The sequence below is a fragment of the Bidens hawaiensis genome, unplaced genomic scaffold (genome assembly GCF_021521415.1).
Source record: "Bidens hawaiensis isolate Kalapana, Puna unplaced genomic scaffold, B.hawaiensis_p1.1 tig00000512_1, whole genome shotgun sequence".
NCBI lineage: Eukaryota > Viridiplantae > Streptophyta > Magnoliopsida > Asterales > Asteraceae > Bidens > Bidens hawaiensis.
The window spans coordinates 748,404-770,492 of record NW_027491033.1 but is presented as its reverse complement, the minus strand read 5'-3'; the positions used below and the strand labels follow the sequence as shown (position 1 = coordinate 770,492).

Below are 22,089 nucleotides of genomic sequence, written 5' to 3'. Positions count from 1 at the left end.
GAAGTTTCATGTGTTATTAGAATAATCATGTATGTTTAATGTGTTTGTTTCATTCATAAGTAGACCTTTGTAACGTGCATGACTATTGAATAAACTTTTTCATGTTTTACTTTTTGTTGTTTAAATTATTCATCAATGTTAATAAAGTTTGGACAACTTTACAAAATAGTAACAAAATTTCATTATCGTATCAATTAAGTTACTCTAACATTTTTTCTAAATTTTGTCACCGACAAAAACCATATATTATATAATTAAGCATTGTTGACCGCCTCACTCTCTACACAATCCACCATGACATTTCTTGACGTAAAACTAGTTTCCAACATTACCCTTATATATGAGTTGACTAGCTTTTAAACCCGTGTATTACACGGGATTTGTAAAATAATAAAGATAAAAAGATTCATTATCTGAAGGAATGAACAAAATTATAATTAAAAGGAAGATAAATATATAGTACAAACAATAAGAAGTATAAAATCTCAAATTTACAAATTCGATTTCTTTTATATACAACATTTGCAAAAAATGTTTTGAACAATTACCCGTGGATAACTATGATAATGAGATGAGAGATTAAAAAATTATAAGAGAAATTATAACCTATTTCTCAAAATTGTTTTGTCCCATGACTCATGGATAGGTAGGAAAAATAAAATGAGAAATTAGAGAAATAAAAATTAAATTATAACCTATTTGGCAAAATTATTTTGACCCATGACCAATTGATAGTTAGGATGAATGAGATGAAAGATTAGAGAATTAGAAAGAAAATTATAACCCATTTGCCAATATGGTTTGCTCCATAACCCATGGATATGTATGATGAATGAGAAGAGAGATTAATCCAAGAATGAATATAGGATTGCCACATCATCCTTATTATTTTCTTTTATTAGTATAGTTAGATTAGATTAGATGTGTGCATGGATATGTTGACCAACTAGGATGCATGTATCTCGTTTCATGGTAACTGTATGCTTTGCTCCCATAATATTATAGTTTAACTCCCAATGGTCGTTATCAGGAACCTAAGTAAAAAAAAAAGCAACAACACAAAGCGTAACACATGTAATAGAAGTATAAAAAATAGTATAAAAATTTATAATAATGATAAAAGTAAATAGCTTAACCAAACAAACTAACATAAATAAATTATATACAACGTAAAAGATATATTTTTATAAAGTAATTAGATGAGTAAATAATTAATAAAGTTTAAAAAAATCTATAGAATAAAAGTGACGGTACCATTTACACGAATAACCCTAAAAGTATAAAAAACAATAATACCCTTAAATTAACAGAAATATCTAACATCAGTTAGTTAAATGAACAAGAAATCAAAAAACTTATCAAATAAAAGATAACGAGTAAAAGTCAAAAACTTTGACTCGGTCCATAACTTGGGTAAACATTAATAACAAAAGCTTTATTTTACTTGTGGCCTAGTGGTAGAAATATAGGATGCTTGAGTTTTTCAGTGGAAAATAAAGATTGATCCACATTTACTTGTGTCATTTTCAATTGATTATAACAATAAATAATTTGAGCTAGACCTTGAATGTCAACTTGAATTCCAAGCCCACCCAGGTTTTCGTCCCTTTGTGTGATAACATAATGGATGTCAAGTGGTATCCGATGATATGGTTTCCCGAGAAACGCCCAAGCCAATTTCTGAAGCTAGAGTGGGCCCGATTAAGACAACATAGTCTGGCTGTAGTGAAGCGACAAGATTCTCAAAATCGGGGAGTACGATGGCATAACACATAAGAAAGTCGCCGATCGAAAAAACAATACATATAATTCCCAAAATCTAAACATGACCAATAGTGAAAGGACCAACCTTGCAATACAAACAAAACCATAAACCCTAAAAACCCATTAAACATAAACACCCGCGTCATCTCATTTGAAGTCGGTAGCCACCTCTCCACTCTGCTTCTAGGGTTTATCAATTTCATTCACAACAACAACAAAGCCTAAATTAGCTCACTATAATAGTATAATCCACTGTTAATCAGCTTACAATGGCGACATCAATTGCCGCACAGTTACAAGCAATTAGGTCAATTGTTACAGCTGACGCAGATCCTATCAAACGGCCGTTTACTCGTCCGTCAATTCTGTTCGATGCAAAGGAAGCAGCTGATATTGACATCGATGCTCTGTTTAACCTCGCTCTGTCAGGTATTGGTTAACGGTTAATATTCGTGTAATTAGTATGTTGCTTGTGTATTTATTATTTAGTTGTGTTGATTTGATACTGAAGGTTATGTAGCTAGTAATTGAAGTTTATGATAAGTTAGATTATATGTTCTGTTTTAGATGTTGTAGCCTGTAGGATACTGTGATTACTAAGCATGAGTTGATTAAGTTAATTTAGTGAAATATAAGTTTTAACTGAAGATATGCAATTTATCTCAACATTTTAGAATGTAGAACTTGTAACTTTTTATATTAGTTTGTTGAATTTATGCTTTTGATTGATACTTGTATGAATAGCATGCTGCTCGCTTCCAAAATGATACCGCATTTTGTGTGTTTTGGTGCTGAAATTGGTTTATTTTGATTGAGAAGTTGATATGTATATTGTTGTGTTGATTTGATAATTGATACTAAAGGTTATGTAGCTAGTAGTTGAAGTTTATGATAAGTTAGGTTATATGTTCTGTTTTAGATGTTTTAGGATGCTGTAATAACTTAAAAGCATGAGTTGATTAAGCTAAATTTAGTGTAGTTTAGGTGTCACATACTCACATGAAGACCTGCAGTTTTTTTCAACATTGTAGAATGTAGAACTTGTAACCTTTTATATAGCTTGTTGAATTCATGCTTTTGATTGATACTCATACAAATAGCATGCTGCTTGCTTCCAAAATGATACTGAGCTTTGTGTTTATCGTGCTGAAATTGGTTTATTTTGATTGAGAAGTTGATATGTATATTGCTGTGTTGATTTGATACTAAAGGTTATGTAGCTAGTAGTTGAAGTTTATGATAGTTTAGATTATATGTTTTGTTTTAGATGTTGTAGGATACTGTAATCACTTAACAGCATGAGCTGATTAAGCTAAATTTAGTGTAATTTAGGTTTTAACTGAAGATATGCAATTTATCTCAACATTTTAGAATGTAGAACTTGTAACTTTTTTTAGTTAGCTTGTTAAATTCATGCTTTTGATTGATACCCGTGTAAATAGCATGCTGCTCGCTTCCAAAATGATACCGCACTTTGTGTTTTTGGTGCTGAAATTGGTTTATTTTGATTGGAAAGTTGATATGTAATTATGTATATTGTTGTGTTGATTTGATACTTAAGGTTATGTAGCTAGTAATTGAAGTTTTTGATAGTTTAGATTATATGTTCTGTTTTAGATGTTGTAGGATACTGTAATTATTTAACAGCATGAGTCGAATAAGTTAAATTTAATGTAATATAGGTGTTAAATGAAGGCATGCAATTTATCTCAACATTTTTAGAATGTAGAACTTGTAACTTTTTATTTTGCTTGTTGAATTCATGCTTTTGATTGATACTCGTATAAATAGCATGCTGCCCGCTTCCAAAATGATACTGCACTTTGTGTCTTTGGGGCTGAAATTGTTTTATTTTGGTTGGAAAGCTGGTATGTATATTGTTGTGTTAATTTGATACTGAAGGTTATGTAGCTAGTAGTTGAAGTTTTTGATAGTTTAGATTGTATGTTTTGTTTTAGATGTTGCAGGATATCGTGATTACTTAAATGCATGAGTTGAATAAGCTAAATTTAGTGGAATTTAGGTTTCAACTGAAGATATGCAATTCATCTCAGCAATTTTTTAATTAAATTTTTAGGTTTTTGGATCAGCTGTTGATGTAGATTGTTTTAGTTATTATGATCAAACATTGGTTGGATAAAGTGCTTGAAATACTGATTAATGCCAATCATAGACTAGTATGTATTAAAGCATGCTTTTAAATTGTTTTTTACTGTTACTGCCTTACTGGTAACTTTTGGTTTGAGACACTCTAAAGATTGTTGTTGAACTATAGAGTATAACAATGCATTTGTCAGACTAACTGGTTTTTTGTTCAGTCATTGATGAAAATTAACTTTTTTTTGTTCGTCAGTAAAGCATAAGCTCAAATAAATGATGGATAACTTTTACTTTGTCTGTCATTAAAGCATATTAAAGCAAAAGAACAAATAAATGATGGATATATGTGCAGATCAATATGATGTTGTAGCTGAAGTTTTCACTTGATGTAATTCAGTCTATCAGGAATTTTTATGTTGAGAAATTAAGAATAACTGGATAAATGTTTGTTATACCAGAAGATTCAGTGTTTTGCCAATTTGAATGATTTGAGTCTTGGTTTGTCAGGGTTAGAAGCTCTTGTTAGCCAAGATGAACGATTTGGGAACTACAAGAATGATGTGTTTGCACATAAGAGTAAAGTCTTGGATAGAGAGCTGATGGGCATTGAAGAGAATAACCAAATTAATGCTTCAGTTAGTTCTTATTTGCGGTTGCTTTCAGGATATTTTCTGTTACCTTCTGCTCTGCGGACACTCGAATATCTAATTCGTAGATACAAGTATGTATTTTAATCTATAATTCACACTTGACCTTTTTATGTTCTTCTCGTTTTGAATATTTAGGTTTCTTGTATGTTACAGTTTGTATGCCAACATGTCTCTCTATTCACATGTTTATATATTTTCTACAGGATCTATGTTTACAATGCAGAGGATATGATTTTGTGTGCTTTACCTTATCATGATACGCATGTCTTTGTTCGTATTGTGCAACTTATTGACACACGGTGAGAAACGGGATTCTTCTTTCTCTACTCTCTATTAGAGGTGGCAAATGGGTTATTTTTAGTTTCATTTTTTGTTTTACGGGTCTAACAGGCTGCAAGTTTCTGATAGTGTACTTTTATTGCAAAAAATAACCTAATTTAGAAGATTATATTTTTATTAAATTTATGTTTTGTGAAAAAATATACATTTTTGACAAATTTTGTATTTGGGACAACCCATTTGGCTACTTATATTTATTATGTTGTCTTGTCTTTTTGGAAATTTGTTATCGTATTTGAGTGTTTATATCATGATTTATTTTGGTATCTAGACATGGTAAATGGGCGTTTCTTGAGGGTGTTAAGACATCTGGTGCACCACCTCCCAGGAAGGTCATTGTGCAGCAGTGCGTGCGCGATATGGGGGTTTTAGAAGCTTTATGCAACTATGTAAGTTTGCTAATGTATGTTTACATGATAACGAGGAATAATTTTTGAAATCTTTCATATTACTTTTTTTAGGCGTTACCATCCAAGAAGGTTCAACCGTCAAGGCCTGTGATAAGCTTCTGTACTGCTGTTGTTACAGAAGTTCTGGGCTCATTTCCAGTTATTGGTTCTGAAGTTGTAAAGAGAATTCTTCCGTATGTGGATTCCAGCTTTCGAAGTCATTCAAAAGGAAGTACAGATCACAAGGTGGAACACTTTTGGGAGTCCTAGGCATTTTACTATAAATGTTATATTGTACTGATGACTTTGATTATTTATTTGTCAGGCTGGGGCTTTGATGATTGTTGGTATGCTAGCTAATAGATCATCATTGTCTTCTAATCTTATTAACACCTTGCTTCGCTCCATTGCTGACGTGGCACGCGAGGATGCAAAACATTCTACTGACTTGCAGCTGTTTCAAGAGTCATTCATGGCCTTGGCCATTGTTGTACAGGTATCCTTGCATGCGACTAAACTGCAAATGAATGAAATATGTATTTTAAAGTAATCTGATATTGCATATCTGGTGGAGATATTAGTATTTAGTAATTAGTATTTAAGATCGAGGGCAAATGAACCAAGTTTCACAATTGTCTCACTGAAGTTACTAATGTTTTCTAAGAGGTTAAACCACTCAAGTTTTTATTTTGTAAAAAAGTTGGTGATTTTTTGTTTTAAAATAAATGATAAGCAACATTTATTATTGGTTACATATGCTGACATGCCATGCCAATTGGGTATGATGGTTGATTTGGCGTGTCAGTTAATTGTTAGGTTACCTTTTTTTTATTTTACAACTCTGAAACATGATTGAGATCTTAGTGATGAACAATGGTGAAAATTGATTATTGTTGGTGACATTTTTTCTAAAACCTGTCTGACAAGAATGCTATAACGTGTTGTTAACATGACAGTCTCAATCGGTGGAATTGCTCCCTAAAAAAGTTGTGGATGTCTTGAAAGAAATACGGTAGGCCACATAGCTGGTTCTTTTTTCTTCTTTTTAGTTCTTTATGTCTATAATTTACGAGCTGGGTTTTGTTTCTTTGATTAAGGGACCTTTCTGTGGCTTTCTGGGTTGACCAAAGAGTTCAATGTTGATAAGTTTCTGGCAGTCCTTTTGGAGTCACTCATGGAATATAGTTTTGATGATGACATGTGTCATCAAGTCCTTCTTTCTGTGATCAAAACTGTTTCTGTAAATGCTCTAGTTGGTCGTCTAGTCTCAAAAACTGTTTCTATCTCTATGAAGTTATTTAAGAAAGGGGCTGAAACATCACCTTCATCTGAACAAGGTTGGTTCACAAGTTTCAATTGCAATTTGATATTTTTGTTTTGTGGTCTAGCTTAGATGCTTAAGCTTACTAAGATCATGTTTAGAGTTGGCAATATGGGTGGGGCTGGCAGGTTGGATGATGTGTCAAATCGATCATATTTTCTAAGTGCCAAAACGGTCCAGTTTGGTTAGGGGTGACTGAAATTACTTTTTGTCCACTTTTTGCATAACCATATGTCTACATGATGTTTTATATGATGAAAGATTGCATTATTTTGATTATGCTTTAATTATTTTGTGTGAAATGACTTTTGAGGTTTTATGCACCAAGTATACACCCGTGCCACTTATAAATTGGTTGATCTCTTTATTTCTAGCTGCCTTTTTTTGTGATGTTAGACCCTTAATAAGTACCTCATCAAAGTTGCCACCTCTACATAAGTTGCATTATTTCAAATTTGGCTGTATATATCTTCTCATTTTTATTTTTTTCAGTAAGTAGCACAAAGCAAGGTGAAACAAATTGTGGTCTGCATTAAGGATCATTATTCATTGGAATTACGTGAAGCTGTTCAAAGTTTTCAAGAGGTATGTAGTTTTGCCGTATACTTTTCCAGTTGTGTTTTTTGTCAAATTTTTATATTTAGATTTTAATTTTGAATCCAATGTCTTGTCTACTTCTTCCTTATAGGAAACTGAAGTGAAATCCAAGAAAGGTAACTCTTCATATGAGATGCTCTGTAAGATATTAGATAGTGGCTTGGACTCATCATCTGCAGCATCTGATTCAAAGATTTGGTTTGCTCTTGAACATCCAAAGGTATTTTCTGTTTGACTATTTAATATTCACGAAGTTGACTATTTTATCGCTTTATCTAAAAGTTTTTTTCTCAAACGGGCCAATTTAAAACATCTATTTAAGATTGAATTGATTTCATCTAAAAATTTTGATTTTTAAAGTAATAGTACAGTTATGAGTTTTCTGATTTTGTAATTTTAAATGCCTATGTCTAGTTTATTTTGAGTTGTATGGCATACTATATTATACCACATCTCAAATTCAAGGTATGGTTTATCTGCATACAGTTTTCTGATATTTTGTTATGTTGATATGATGTCACAGGCTAGGGTTCGGAGAGATGCTGTTATGAGTTTAGATGCAGATTCAAGCCTTGGAGATAAGTCGGTTAATTCACAGGTGATATGCTATTATTTGGAAGCAAGTTATTATCAGATTTTAGATTAATTGTTTTTTCAACATTATAGCTCGACAATGCATGTGCTAATGTTTGATATTTTCCCAATATTCCTATTATTTTTTTTACAGAAACTTCAAACTGTAAATGATGCGCTATTGAGGCGACTTTATGATGATGATTTAAGTGTGGTTCAGGCAGTGTTGAGTATGAGCAGATTGTCTGAATTCATTAACCATTCAGATCTTTTAGATGGCCTCCAGAAGGTGCTTAAAAGATGCACCAATATAGTAATTTCAAGTAAGTTTCTTCTAGCTCATCTGATATCTTTTGATGTTTAGCTATACATGTGTTTGATAGTTAGAGTGATTAGACATAGAAATAGGCTATACATTTTGCAAACATTTATTGGAGCACATTGGTGTGAGTGTAAACATTCATTTTTGAATTGCTACAGAGGGATCAGATAATGAAAATTTAGCTGCTGATGTGGCCGTGTCATGTATTAAGCATGTAACTGAAAGCTTCTCAGGCCAAGAAGGATATGAGAAAGAGCTCACTGCAATGATATTTCCTCTAATTTTAATTATGCCAAAGGTCCTTGTGGGATCTGCTTTGTTAAATAACATTTTATTTTGTATATGTTTTTACTACATACTAAGCAGCATTTGTTTTGTATCAAATATCAGTGTCAGAGAATAAATTTGGAGGCTTTAAACGTATCAAGAGAGTTAAAATGGCCTCTCTACCAAGGACTTACCATCCCCAGCTCTGGGCAGGCAAGTTTATATCTTTCTTTACTTGTAGTTTCTTTTACAGTTATTTGTTGCATGCCAAAATTGACGTATATTAATTTTGTTGTGTTTAATTTGTTCAGAAATTGTCGCTTAAAAGTATTTTGGATGTTAATATGAGTAATATCAATGTCATGGCTGAATATTTCTTGGCCAACTTTGATGAATGTGTACGGTGGATTGTTGGACACTGCTATGATTTGGAATATTCCAAGACATTATTTTTTTATATTTTGTTGCAATCACTGACGAAACCACTGAAAGGTAAGCTGTCTGTACTGGTTTTTCATATCTAGGATGCTATGTCTACATTGATTTTTTTAGTTTATTTTCATATCCACTGTCCCAATATGCTAAAACATGAAAGTTATTGAAAACTGTGTTATATATTTGGTTGTTTTCATATTTTGCCATTAACGCTCTACTAGTTTCCAAATGGTGTTGAATTTAATCAAGATAAAACAAAAAAGACACAAAAAATTATACTCCATTTGCATGTTTAGATTACTAAATGGCAATTAACATCTTTTAAGAAAAGAAGCAGCAGCACTGCTTTTGTATACTAATAAAGAACAACACCATTGTTGCAAACCAAGTAAAGCTCATACCTTTTTTCAGTAACTTGCTTGCTAAAACCTACTTCATTTTCTCTTTCCATTTTGCTTCAGATTTCGGTCAGTTTTCTGCATTGTATGAATCTTGTTTTACCGTTATTGTAAAAGAGTGGGACAAGTTAGAGGCAGCTGGATTTGCAACTTCTTCAGAAGAGGTATTCTACTAACAATTTGGTTACTTGAATGTTTAATGAAACTCTGAAGAGGCTTCTGCATATTTTTTGAGTAGCACTTCAATTCTTTGTTTTTAAACTAACTAGTTTTACTGTTTTTACAGTCAATTAAAACAATGTTGGAAGTTGATTGCATAGGATTCCTTGAGAACATGCATGACATGAACTTTGAGGAGTTGAATTCCGAGATATTAATATGCGTATTCTGGAGGTTATTGGATGCCTTCATTGCAGTGTCTTGTGAGGATGTCTTAAAGGTTAGATTCTTTTTTGGTTATTAAAGATGACAATTTTGACTCATTACTTTTGAGTCGGTCAGATTCAGGTTATGTTTTGACTTTTTTTGTCAAGAAGGTAAAATGAAAAAAATAACTACTGGGGAGTAGCCAGGAAATGGGTCAAAAGTGTCGAAAGTTTCCCAATGTGTATTTTTAAAAGAATGAACTTATAAGTTGTTACTTTCAAAAGAGTGACTTACTTTTTAAATAATATTTTGACACCATTTTTTACACTAATTATTTGGGAAAAAAATGCAACCTTTGGATAGCGTGTTTTGGGTCAACTCAACCAGATGTCCAGATCTAACATGCTTAAACTCATACCAAACTTCGTTCCTGTGGCCCTAAGCAATCTGCCCATTTTGCCGCATCTACTAGGTGCCATCAGTTGTGATATTTTGCATTTTTCTAAAACTTCAACTCTTGCAGGACGGCAACCAGAAGCGGGAAGTTATTCTTCAAAATCTTTTTTCGTTTTTTGCTTCTCATTCAAAGGTTATATTCAAGGAACATCTTCATCAGCTTGTTTCAAAACAGAAGAGTTCTCCAGCTCGATTTTTGTCTTCACTTTTCACGGATGAAGGTGGGTCAACATTTTGACTTTTTGTGGATTACTTAATGTTTATATGTCATCTCTATCACTGATGACCTAGATGTTAGCTAGTTCGCTTTTCTGGTTTACAGTCAGGTTGATTGTTTGATTTTTAAGTTTTTTTTACACCTTATATTTTTTTATCATTCTTTTTGCTGCTACAAAAGAGTTAAAGTGAAAGCATTTAGCATTATTGAACCTTAAGGACAGTAAAAGAGCTATATTTTTTCTTGTTCATCATTTTGTTATTAAATGGATTTTTATGAGTTGTATATTATTGCAGGTGTTGCAGTTGCTGTCCAAAAAGAGAGTCTACACTCATTTGCATTTGTTTGTTCTCAGTTAGATGAAGAAATCCGTTTAAGAAATGCAATAGATGAGAGCTTACTTCTTCAACTACCTGCTGAGTTTCCTTCCATTCTTGTTCCATTATCTAGCGACGATCAGGTAGAATTATGTCGCAACTCAAAAATGTCACTTCACGTTATTTAGCTAAAAACGGAACGACCATAGTATGACCACATGCGATTTGATGACTTTAATTTTTTTTACAAACTTTTTTTTCCTAATGTTTTTTCAGGAAACACGGGCAGCCGCCATGGGCTGCATTGAAGGACTTCTTATGTTATGGCCACATGCTAGTTTATCTGGAGGAAAAAATGGTATTTTGTTCTTTTTAACTCAAATCTGATTAACTAATGTTATTTTTTTTGTCATAAAGTATTTTTGTTGCTTTGCTTCAGGGAGAAGTGCAGTTTGGAGTCATTTTCTTGGAGAAATTTTGGCAATGATGGTTCAACACAAAAAGCTTATTGTGTCAGACATTGATTTTCTTGCTGAGTTCTTTACAACATTGTTAAGCTCTTCTTATCATGGGCTGCTGGTGCCAAAGAGTGTTGGAGAGAGGTATTTTCTCTAATGGTATCTTGCTAGCATTTTAAAGTTTGTAATTGATCTAAGTCTGTATTGTTTTAAACTTAATACAGATTTGATAGGCCTACAAAAGACAGCATAATGAAATTTATCTTGGGCTCTGCACTATCATTGTGTCCATATGGAATGGTAATTTTGTTAAGTGTTTTTTAATCAACTATAGCCGCATCAAGTTCTATCCACTTTGGATTTCTTTGTATTTACTTTTCATATGGTTAACAAACTGGCAGCTGAAAATAATCTCTTTGCTCAAAGGATTGGGAAACCAAATTATGCAAGTTAAAGAAGTTAATACATTGTTAAATGATCTGTTAGAACGCAAGACTTCTCAAAAGTCGTTGTCAATGATACAAGCTAAAATCCTGTGTCTTCTGCTGGAGGTAATTTGCTATTAAGAAATTTTATGATTATGCTTTTAGAATCTCTCATAATTTTTAATAAACAACTTTTTTACCCTTGTCTTTCTAGTGCTGTATGAAGCATACGTCAGCAACAATTGGACATTCTGTTGACTCATACATTTTGAAGTCACTTCAGGTAGCAATTGTAGTGCATTTACTTATTAAGTTAGCAACACTTTATTTGAATCACATTCACATTTTTCTTTCTTTTTTATTATTATGGAAGGTTGATCGTGCATATTCTGAAGATGCATCCATTATACAGCCATGTGCAACTGTTCTAAGATGCCTTAATAATTCTTTGTATGGAGCTTTCAAGCCTGAAACACAGGTAAATTTTTATGTTGGATGCTTGGCATGAAATTTTAACTTTGACTAGTTTTAGTCATCATCATCATCATCGTACTCAGTATATCCCACCAATAGCAATGCTATGGTAAGGTCTGAGGAGGGTAAGATGTAGACAGCCTTACCTCTATCCCATAGGGATAGAGAGGCTGCTTCCGGTGAGACCCCCGGCTCGATAGTAGTTTTGCATCAAGCCTTGGACATAAGGCACATAGCACTCAATCATCAGGGACACCGGCTAATTGGTGCATGTGCCCTTGTCTTTCGGCTATCAACGCCACCACATGATGCCTGATTAACCTTCCGCCACCTTTAACGTTATTTTCACGAGATTGGTAAAATAACGTCAAAATTAGTGCAATTTTACTTTTGCCCACCCGAGGGTTCACACATATATACTTTATATATACTAGTTTTAGTCAAATCACAATAAGTGAATATTTTGGCATACTAAATCTTATGCTAATCTACTAGCATTTCAACTGATCTGCAGGAACTTCTATTTCAAGAACTCGTGTGTCTGTTTCGGAGCTGTAATGGTGAAATTCAGAATGCTGCTAGAGTGGCCTTGTTGCAGATAAAGGTTTGGTTCTTTATTTTTATTCACCTTTTTTCTATGGAATTGAATATTCCGGAAGTATGTTCTAAAGGTCAACCCTGTGTTTTGTTGATTAAGTGTGCGTATAAATGCTAAAATTGCTTACCTGATAGAACTACAGTTTTCTAGGTTAGAAATAAGCGCTGACAACAACAAATATGTGATGCTTGATTGCAGGTTTCTAGCTTGACGATACATCGGATGCTTGATTTTGTCTTGGAAAAAGGAGCTTCTTTAACTGATATGGCACATGGAAAGAAGAAATTGAAAACCACTACCCATCTAAATTCTGAACTACATAATGACGTGGGCCATAGGCGCTGCAGCAAGCTCTTATTTATGAGTTCTCTACTTGATAGTTTGCTCCTAAAGAAAGACATAGAGAACAGGTTTGATTGTAGTGGTGTACATTTTTTAGAATTTCTAATCGTAGACTAACAACTGCTTGTATTATATGGCGTTTCTTCTTCATATTTCGTGCTTATTTTTGATAAAGTGCACCTTATTAATGACAGGAGGACACTTGTAAAACCACTTTTTAAGCTTCTTAACATAGTTTTTATGGACAAAGATTGGATACGTGAAGCTGTTAAGCAGGATGAAGAACATGCAGAAACTTCTTCTGATAACTCACAAAGTACAGCCACCACAATATGTTACGTTCAGCAAAATCTACTGTCAGTTCTTGAGGATATTACAAATTCCCTTGTTGTCAATGACAGAGCACAGGTCATAAATTTTTTTATTTTTTTGTAGAAGTATTATAACCAGTTGATATGTATTTCATGTCTAGTAAACGTGTAATGCCATGTTTCTACTGCAGGATGGAATTGTTGGGAGTTTTGACATAAAGCTATTGGTTAGTTGTGTTCGGTCTACAGATGATGCAGCCACACGTAATCATGTATTTTCATTGTTAACAGCAATTGCAAAGATAATGCCAGACAGAATTTTGGATCACATACTTGATATTCTTACTGTCATTGGCCAATCAGCTGTAACACAGGTATACTGTTCTTTTTTGGCACCCTGCATTTATATTTTATATCAAATATTTTCATCTAGAACCCAATGTTTTACATTTTCTCATGCAAGTTTATTTTTCAGTGGGACAGCCACACGAAGAAAGTATTTGAAGACCTCATATCTGCTATTGTGCCTTGTTGGCTATCCAAGACTGAAAATCAAGAGGAATTGTTGCAGGTACTTGATAATATTATGCTTAAAATATTTTTAGGTTCTGTACCATAATCATACTTTCTTCATGAATTTAACTTGACACGTCTTTCTTTCAGGTTTTACTGAATATATTGCCGGATGTTGCTCAGCATAGGAGACTTTCAATAGTTGAGCCCCTTTTGAGGTACTTATGATCGGTTTTCATGTTACACTCATCTAAATTTAGTTCAGTTTGTTAATTTGTTCAACTAAACCTACACAGTATGATTACATGTTAATGCGAATTAATTTAGCTTGTTCATCTTATCTATAACAGGACTCTAGGGGAGAGCAGCAGCTTAGCTTCATTGCTTTTTCTCCTTTTTCGGTCATTGGCTTCAAAACATGATAACACATTAGAGAATTTATCTACTGTCATACGTTCACAGTGGGAGTACACTTTTGCCATACAAGTTTCAGGGCAGTATTCATGCATGATATGGCTTCCTTCACTTGTATTGATGCTTCAGAAGATAGAAATGGAAGCATGGGACCCACAACTTGTTGTACAACTCTTAGTTGCAATGCAGTTCATCAGTGACAAATTACAAGATCCTGAAATCGCGTTCAAGCTTAAGTCTGGTGGAGATATCAATAGCATTCAGGTCTGAACTTCTAAAATTTCTGGTACCCATTTTGATTCTTATCCAACCCACCCTACCTGCATGTTTTAATTATTATTTTTATTTAACATCTGCAGGAAACATGTGGGGCCCTTATGAAGCATGTTGCAACATACTTGCAACTAGTTGGGTCTAAGAGAAAGGATCTTGGTGTTCCAGATTCAGTTGGAAAAGAACTAAAGGAGCTCATGCATGCTGTCTTGACATCTGTCAGAAAGGGTCTTCTACCTTCTACTTACTTCAATGTCATCATCACATTGTTATGTCATCCAGACCTAAATTTGAGAAAAAAGGTTAGAATTTTCTCTAATTATAACAAATTTGCGTTCTCATCTTAAAAATTGACTCACGTATTTGGTTTTTAACAGGCTCTCGGGCTTTTATGTGACATGGCAAAAGAGTGCAGCACGTTAACGCAGAAGCATAATAAAAGGGTATTTAGTTCAAGCATAAGAAGCTCATGGCTTCGTTTTGATGAAGTTACATCACAACACTTTGAGAAAATGTGTCTCGAAGTTTTAAAAGTAGTTGATGACGGTGCAGATTCTTCAAAACATAGTTTCTTGAGGCTATCAGCAGTGTCTACCCTTGAAGTTTTAGTGACAGTTTTTCCTTCTAGTGACTCTGTCTTCAACACATGTCTAGCAGCAGTTATTAAGCATATACATTCTGATGACCTGGCAGTCTCTTCCGGATGTTTCCGAACTGTTGGTGCGTTAATTAACGTGCTCGGGCCTAGGGCTTTACCTGAGCTTCCTAGCATCATGGATAATGTTTTTAAGAGGTGTCATGCTGTTGCAAGTTCAGAATCTCAAGACAGCAAAGATGTTGATTTGACCGGGTCAACTTCTGAAGATTCTCTCTTCATGTCCGTTCTTGTTACTGTTGAAGCGGTTATAGATAAACTTGGTGCCTTCTTGAACCCGTATCTTGGTCAAATTTTGGAACTTTTGATTTTGCGTCCACAATATGCAAATGGCTCAAGCTGAAAGTTGAAGTTAAAAGCTGATGCTATTCGGAAGCTTGTAACAGAAAAAGTTCCTGTAAGTTCAACTCTTACACATATTTTGACATGGTTTTGTATTATAGTGTCAAAACGAGTTATTATAGCGTGTCAAGTTTGATCTCACAATTTTTTTATTTCAACAATAATGTAATTATCTTATAAAATATATTTAGGATGTTTTATGTTAGGATTAAACGCACACACGAAACTGAACACGACACGAAAGCAATAAACGAACACGAGGATTTAACGTGGTTCGGTCTAAACTGACCTACGTCCACGGGTGGCAACTAGGTATATCTTTATTGAGTGACCAATATTACAAGTACATAATGTTGTTTATATAGAGACTGAACTAGGGTTAGTAAATTATTATGCAAGAAATCTAAACCGGGCCGGGCTTGGGCCCGACCGCCCACACCCGTCTTCTCTTTTGACTTCATATAATAAACCGGGCCAACAAGGCCTACGAACCCAACAATCTCCCACTCGGAGGCCTTGAGTACTCTCGTCTGCACTCCTGATTGTACTTCTGTAATCTGAACATTAAACTTCTTCTAGTTGCCACCGCCTTCTCATCAATTAACCAGAAGGCCCGTTGAAGCTCCCCGGAGCTCCAACACGTCAGTCACGGCTGAAACTGCCCCTGACCCATTCTCTGTCCCTACCGGCTCCCACTGTAACGAACTACCGGATCCTGAGATAACCTGAGAACAAACACTCTCCATATTCAGCAAGTAATTCATTGGAGAGACTTTTACAGCTGGAATACTGGTTTTCTTAATCCACTGTCGACCTGGAACTGTAACTGAAACACGACCTGTGCTCCCACTGTCACGATGTCCCCCAACTGATTTAACCTTCCTAGCTCGTTCATCCTGAATCTTCACTTTGGCTCTGGGTTTGTTACTTGCAAAACGAACCTTCTTCTGCCCACGAGATTCTGTGAACCGGATTTTGTCTTTCACCAAAACTGGATCCACTCCTTTCGATGACATGCCGACCATATACAATGAACCAATTTTCTTTCCACGAGCAACAACGAGATTCCCTTTGACTACTTTCCACTGCCCATTCCCGAACTTAACATCGTGCCCTTGGTCATCCAACTGCCCAACTGAAATCAAACGTTTCTTCAAACTTGGAATAACCCTCACGTCTTTCAAAGTCCAAGAAGTACCGGCTGAAGTTATCAAATCAACGTCTCCCATACCCGTAACCTCTAAAATATCATCATTCGCTAGTCGAACCTTTCCAAAATCCCCAAATTTAAGATTCTTCATCGTTTCACTACAGTGAGTGGCATGAAACGATGCACCAGAATCCATCACCCAAGCATCAACGCTACTCTCAACACTACAAACCAAAGCCTCATCACTACTGACCCCGTCATCTGTGTCGTCTTCTGTAACGTTCACCTCTTTCTTACCATTCGGACACTGATTCCTGAAGTGTCCTTTCTCTTTACAACCCCAACATTCAATATCCTTACGAGTCTTAGACTGACTCCTCTTCCTGCTCCCACTGCCTCGCTGTTTTCCCCTACCTCTACCTTCCGTGACTAGCATATTGCCTGATGATTCACCTGAATTTCTGCGTCTTGAATCTTCTCCCAGAATCAGATCTCGAATCCCATCGAAAGTAATATTTGTAGACGAACTACAAACTGCAGTCACTGTTTGCGACCAACTGTCGGGCAAAGAGGATAATAACAAGAGGCCTTGAACTTCATCATCAAACTTAATGTCAACTGACACTAAGCGGGACAAGATCGAATTAAGATTATTGATATGAGTTGTAACTGACCCACCCTCTTTCATTCTTGTTGTCACTAGCTCTCGGATAAGATAGACTTTATTCGCTGCCGAAGGCTTCTCATACATGTTGGATAGCGCCTCCATCATACCACGTGCTGTGGTTTCTTTCATGATGTTAAACGACACATCTTCCGACAACGACAAAGTAATACAAGCCCTAGCTTTCTTGTCTAACTTCTTCCAATCTGCTTCTGACAGCTTTTCTGGTTTTTCATCCTCAAGCACTACATCCAAGTCTTTCTGACAAAGTAGTGCCTCAATCTGCATCTTCCACCAACCGAACTTCTGTCCGTCAAACTTCTGTATCGAAACCTTTCCGTCTTCTGCCATAGCAATGACTAAAACGAAAAACTGGATAAAACAGAGACAGACACAGCAACACGAGCCTGAACTTAACGATTGTTCTACTGAACTCTGTTAAATAATCAACCTATTTATACGCAGCGGAATATCGAACTGAAAATCAGAAACCGAAACTTTAAACTGAAACGATAAACCTGACAAACGCGATTGGCACTGGTTCTCCGTTTCTTTAACGCTTCTTCTGACTTGACAACGATTCTTCAATGAAAAATAGAATCCTGATTCAACTTGTTCTTGGTTTGGTTAGGCTGATCAGCGATAACAGGTAATCAGGCCGGCTTCACTGCTCGGCTACCACACTTATACTTCGACCACAAACTCGTAACGGGAGCTGGTTACTCAGTTCTGTCGGCTAGACTGCCCGACACGACTTTTAGCGGTTGATGCTTCTTGAATGACGATCGAACAAATCGGTAATAGGGTGGCACTACTGCCGGCAAACCCTAATCGAACTGATGACCAACAAGACGAACCCGGTGACCGCTGGGTTAATTTGGCGGCTGCCAAAAAACGAAACCCTAGATCAACCCTATCTTCTGCAACTCAAAAAACAACAAGCGTTGGCTTACGGTGGTGTATGGCGGTGGACTGAACCCTAGTCGCGATCGTCGGGCTGGGTTTAGTGGCGGCGAAACTGCGGCGGCGTAAACCCTAACGACAATCGGAGAACCGTAGCGGCGGCGGAACCCTAGCGCAGTAGGGTGGCGGCGGCTGGATGGTTTGGCGGCGACTCGGCTGGTTCACGTGTTCTTCGTGTGATCCGAACCTAAGCTCTAGATACCACTTGTTAGGATTAAACGCACACACGAAACTGAACACGACACGAAAGCAATAAACGAACACGAGGATTTAACGTGGTTCGGTCTAAACTGACCTACGTCCACGGGTGGCAACTAGGTATATCTTTATTGAGTGACCAATATTACAAGTACATAATGTTGTTTATATAGAGACTGAACTAGGGTTAGTAAATTATTATGCAAGAAATCTAAACCGGGCCGGGCTTGGGCCCGACCGCCCACACCCGTCTCCTCTTTTGACTTCATATAATAAACCGGGCCAACAAGGCCTACGAACCCAACATTTTATGCGTTAGGTTGATCTGAATAATTTTTGTGTCCCATATTTTTTATTAAAATTGAGGGCAGGCTGAATAGAAAGGCTCCGCCCTTTTTTTATTATGAAGTTTCAGCATATGTGAAAAATTGAAATATCTTAAGTGATAGAAAAGTTGAGTGTCTCTAATTATATTTCACATTAAATTCAATAACACGTTTTTTATGTAGGGTGCTAATTATAATTATATAGTTTTTTTAATAGTAAGATACTTTGTTCATAACATAATGTGAGATCCATTTTTTAGTTTGGCTCTAGTGACACATTTAACTCGTATCTGTTTCTAATTGATTTGCTTGATTTATTTAAATTTGCTACATAGGATTGATTACCTTTTGGTGTTTTACTAGGTTCGACTTTTGCTTCCTCCTCTGTTGAAGATTTACTCTGAAGCAATCTAATTTGGGGATTCGAGCTTATCAATTACTTTTCAAATGTTGGGTGATTTCATCACTAAAATGGACCGATCATCGGTATCTGCTAATTATAAAAATATATTTAACACGTGCTTGCTTGCTCTTGATATTCGCCGTAAACACCCTGCTTCAGTCAAGTGTATTACTGCCGTTGAGACAGATGTTATTAATGCAATGGTGGCTCTTACAGCCAAACTCACAGAAAACATGTTTAAGCCTCTTTTCATTCAGTGTGTTGAGTGGTCAGAGTATGTGGACCAAAATGATGATTCAGGACTCGCTAATATTGACCGTGCAATATCTTTTTTTGGTTTAGTACAGAAGCTTATCAGTAGCCACAGGTGAGTTAAAATAATGTTTTTTTTATCTCTATTAAGTAATATAAGGGCTGTTTAAAATGTTCACGGCTCGCTCGCTTAAAGTCGTTCGAAATTGGTTCATATGTAGTTGAGCCAAGACGAGCTAGCTTTGTAATCGAGCTGAGCCTGGGTCATGGTAAGCTCGGCTTGTTTGTTTGCTTGTGAGGCTCGTTTTAGCTGGCTTGTTTGCTCGTTTGAATTAAAGTTCAAATTAATATATATAAATATAGCCCTAGAAGTGTAAACTGATTCTAATTATCTAATATTAAAAATTTCAAATTATATTGTTTTAAAGTTTGGCATTATGTATATGTTAAGAATATTATATTTACAGCTCTAACTAAAATGGATGGAAAATGGCATTTTTTAAAAAGGTAATTAACTATCAAAATTTTATTCTGATTGGTATAAACCTTTTTTTCCGTTTAAAATGCTACAATTTTCATTTTTTTTGACAAATTATATAAAAAAGTTTCAATGTCGTGAGATTTGTGGGTTTTGGCTCAACTTAACAAGACCAACCCGTTTTTACTCGTACCAACAGTACACATGATTCAGACCCCATACCCATTTTTCTTTTCTTTTTAAATTTTGACACCTAAATTGAATGATATTTACTCAACTTATCGTTTTCTGTAATTTTACAGATTTTTGTTCGTTCCATACTTTAAATACATCATCAACGGATTGGTCCGTCATCTGACCGATGATGTTGCAAGACCCGGTCCCACAAGAAAGAAGAAAGCAAAACTTACCGACCCGGATTTATACAAAACCCAAGAAGCTTCTAGTTTGTCTGTTGGAAAGTGGCACCTGAGAGCCTTAGTTTTATCCTCTTTACACAAGTGTTTTCTTTACGACACTGAAAACCGCGAGTTTCTTGACTCCTCAAATTTCCAAGTAAGTATATTACTCTTCTACTTTGACCAGTCAACTCAATTTGATCATACTTTTTTTGACAATATTTTATTGTGCAGGTGTTGTTGAAACCTATCATCTCACAACTTGTTATCGATCCACCAACCAATCTTGAACACTATCCAGATGTACCTTCAGTTAACGAAGTTGATGACGTGTTGGTTTCTTGTGTTGGTCAAATGGCGGTTACTTGTGCCAGTGATCTTCTTTGGAAGCCACTTAATCATGAGGTTAGTCTTGAGTTTTGACTCTGTTTGCACTTGTTTCTTAGTCTGCATTTTTCAACTTTTTTAAACTTGTTCGTGTTTTTGAAATTTGTTTTAACAGGTTTTGATGCAAACACGAAGTGAGAAGGTACGGACGCGAATACTAGGGTTAAAGATAGTTAAGTTTTTGGTGGAGAATTTGAGAGAAGAGTACTTGGTGTTGTTACCCGAAACCATACCGTTCCTTGGTGAATTGCTGGAAGACGTGGAACCGAATGTTAAATTGTTTGCTCAAGAAATTTTGAAGGTAATGGAAACCTTGAGTGGAGAAAGCCTTCGCCAGTATTTGTAACATCTTAATATTTAAACATTCCGCATCAACTCGGTTGTAGTATTTTAGGTTAAGTTTTGGTGTTGTGGTAATGTTTTTGATCCTAAATTTTGCAAATTACAAGCATTTTTGATGTCTTGTCTGGATTCTGTTAATGTTTTGCTAAGCCCCACATTCACCAGTTTATAGATAATTTTCTATCTTCAAACTTAAGTAAAACTAAGTATGATTATAACGATCTTTTCGACTGAGATTACTATCGGTAACAAAGTCGAAAGCTGGGATTGTTAGAAGAGATCTGTATTAGCTGATAGTTTAAATTACTAAAATCCAATTTTCTTATTATTTCTATTAAAAATCCAATATTTCTATTATTTAATGTTGATATGCATGTCCATTGTTCTGGAATCTTTAGCCGTGGTTTTTACCAAAAGCGTGGCTAAAAAGAAGTCCCATGTTATTTGACACGGTTTTGTAGCTTTAAACGCGTTTTTTATACACAACATATTTCTATGGGTTTGAAGAAAATTTTTTAGACGACGTTTTGGGTGGTAACCGTGTCAAAAAAATAAAACTCAACCCCATCTAAAGCCTGTTTTTCTATCAGTGAGTCAAAGTCAACGATAGTGGAAGACAAAGGTACTTTTACAGTAGTATCTCCTCAAATGCGAGGCCATGCTCTTACAAAAACTTTTAGTTTCATGATAGTCATGTAAGGGCAATAGCTTATGAAATAAACCGTTAGGTTTTGGGTTGGTAAACATGTTCATTAAAAAAATGGATCTTTTGAGTAAGCACGACTAACTCACTATAAACTTCTTGTTAAATAAACTAATTAACCCAAATAAGGTGTTTAAAATTACAATTGCGAAAAAGTTAAAATATTTAATTTGTGTGTTCCACTCGTCAATAGCATATATCCTGCATACATAGCATCACAAACATATCAACATATATCCGGAGTACATAGCATTACAAACATATCAATAGCTTATATCCTGAGTATCAACCCATATCATGTTGATGTCATGATATATATTTATTGTTTCTTACACCGTAAGCAAATGTATCGAAAATCATTACAAACATTCAAATAGCATATATCCCAAGTACTTAGTTTTACACACTTTTTTCAAACTTTATCACCGAAGTTTATTTCCGATATTAGTTCCTAGGTAGACCTCTTTGTGAGACCTGCATGTGAGCCAATTTATTAATTGTAGAACAAA

General features: G+C 35.2%; 1 pseudogene; it reads left to right on the top strand.

Moving 5' to 3' along the window:
- The first annotated feature begins 1,837 nt into the window (after positions 1-1,837).
- Positions 1,838-21,308, top strand: LOC143633413 (uncharacterized protein At3g06530-like; annotated as a pseudogene).
- Positions 21,309-22,089: the final 781 nt, after the last annotated feature.